Source organism: Lissotriton helveticus, chromosome 4_1 (assembly GCF_964261635.1).
Source record: "Lissotriton helveticus chromosome 4_1, aLisHel1.1, whole genome shotgun sequence".
Taxonomy (NCBI): domain Eukaryota; kingdom Metazoa; phylum Chordata; class Amphibia; order Caudata; family Salamandridae; genus Lissotriton; species Lissotriton helveticus.
The window spans coordinates 1,947,050,117-1,947,052,655 of record NC_136063.1 but is presented as its reverse complement, the minus strand read 5'-3'; positions in this window follow the sequence as shown (position 1 = coordinate 1,947,052,655).

The window sequence follows — 2,539 nt, the reverse complement described above, 5'->3', positions numbered from 1 at the left end:
CCGAGAGCCCCAGTATCTACAGCCAAGCCCTAAAAAGCCAACTAGATTCCTTGGAACTTCCTGACAATTCCACACTATTACAATATGTAGACGACCTCCTCATTGCTGCAAATTCTGCCCCAACATGTAAAGAAGCTACTCTCTGTCTGTTACGCCACCTTGCCCTCCACAACCACAAAGTCTCTTTGAAAAAGCTTCAGTTTTGTCAAGAGAAGGTGACCTATTTAGGTCATCTCCTCTCGAAGGAGGGAAGGCAACTCACCGCTGATCGTGTGGCCATTATCAATGCAATGATGGCCGCACGAACACAAAAGCAGGTGCGAGCCTTTATAGGCCTAACCTCATACTGTAGACAGTGGATTTCCAATTTTTCGGTCATGGTCAAACCCCTTCTTGCCCTCACCACCAAGGATGTATCAGACAGATCCTTTACATGGACTACAGAGCATGCGCGGGCCTTCGAAGAGTTGAAGAGGGCCCTGTGCACTGCTCCAGTCCTCGGTACCCGTGACTATAGAAAACAATTTTTTCTTTATGTACATGAGACAGATGGCTGCGCATACTCAGTCCTGATCCAGATGTTTGGAGGTCACCAACGGCCATGTGCCTATTTTTCAGCCACCTTAGATCCTGTTGCGAGGGCTCTCCCAGGATGCCTACGGGCGACAGCTGCGGCCGCCCTCATGGTTAGTCAGAGTGCGGGAATCGTCATGAACTCCCCTCTGACTCTGATGGTCCCCCATTCTGTAGATACCCTCCTTAACTGTCAATAAATTGAGAGAAGACCCCACAAGTTCCAGGGAACAGGGTACTAGGGACAATGTAAAGTCAAAGGACGATCCCTGGACAAGTTAATATAAGAGAATCCTATAGCACTCACTAGCAGTATATATTCCAAATAATATTGGGGTCACTGATCACAGACTAGTTTGTAACGTTCACAGTTTTTTTATTAAAAAAAACATATTTATTAAAATTTCAGTATGAAGTCAATTATACTGAAAACATAAAATATAAAAAAATTATCTTTTTTATACCAACACACCACAATATGCAATAAAATTAAAAACAAAAGGACATTATCATGTTAAACTATACAACACAAAAATTGAACAAATACACATTTTCTAAATTAGCAACACACTTTCATCCTTGAAGAAAAAGATAGACGAAGGAAAGGAGAAAACCCCACATGCAGGAAAAATACCGAATATTTTGACAGATAATTCAATTCAACCGCCTACAAAGTGATATACTAAGATTTCTGGTATTACAATATGCAAGATATCCAGAATCCCAGAGGCTTGAATTTCATATAAGGACAAAAAGCGTCGACGCGTTTCGGTGTATCAGACCGTAGATATGGTTACACCTTCATCAGGACAGTATCATTCGGGGTCATCTGGTTCAGTTAACAGATATCCTTGCTGTGTATGAGAGAATTATTGGTCAGTATAAATAACAACCTTTCTTTTTTTGGCAAGATCTTCAAATTAAATTGCCCTAGGCCAGTTAGCAACATTTTTCTTAGCTACATCTATACAAGTTTTCGTTAAACCGCTACCTTCAAGTACTCTCATTACATTTTTTATTATTTACATCAATAAAGTTATGTCGCTTTTCCTGGGCTCCATTACAATGTAGTCGATGACCAGTGCTCTTTTCACTACGCTAATGATGTCTGGCAGGACTACTAACCTTAGTATAAGGATGCTTGTTATATATGGCAGTGTAGATCAATTTTCTCACACCGCCTGGACTGGGATGGGAACAGTTCAACCTTCACTCTAGTCCGATCTAGTGACAGAATTAATCCGTATATTAATCAACATACTGCTTATTTTAACGTATCCAGTTTGTAATGTCTAGATATTTAAATCAAAAGTTTGGCATTACCGTTTTTTGATTAAAAGGTTTTGTGGAATATTTCTTCCTTCGCTTATTTGCTCGACCTCTAGGTTCCCTGGTAATGGGATATTTCCTCAATTTTGTTGCGTGCGAGAACCCTTAATCAAGAACAAAGGAACCTATTTAGGTACGCCATACAGTTAAATAACATAGTTCGGCTCCAACCTGATAAATCTAATCTCTACATACCTTAGATTATCAAAGGTGTCCCCTTCCCCGTGGTTTGCTTTGTATTTCAGACTCGTATCTTGCCTCGTGATAACGATTTGTAGATATTCACGTATGTCTGTTTGGGAAACGGGTCACATTGTTTACTACTGCCGGGCGGACACAATGAATCTAACAAATGTAACCCCACTTTAGTCATATATTCTAGTTTGCCTGGTACTGGGGATTTCTTTTCTCGATAAAGAAGGTGGCACTATTATTTTTAAACACCCGGGGCATGAGAAGATTTATAACTTATCTAATTGTTCGCGCTAGTAGCCCAAATTATATTGTGCTGGCTATTACGGCAGAGGGTCTAACAGATCTTAAAACACCCGACTTGCCTAATGTGTTACTTCTAAACACAAATTCCATTCTCGGTCTAAGATTCAGCGCGGGAAATATCGCGAAGTCATTATTTTCC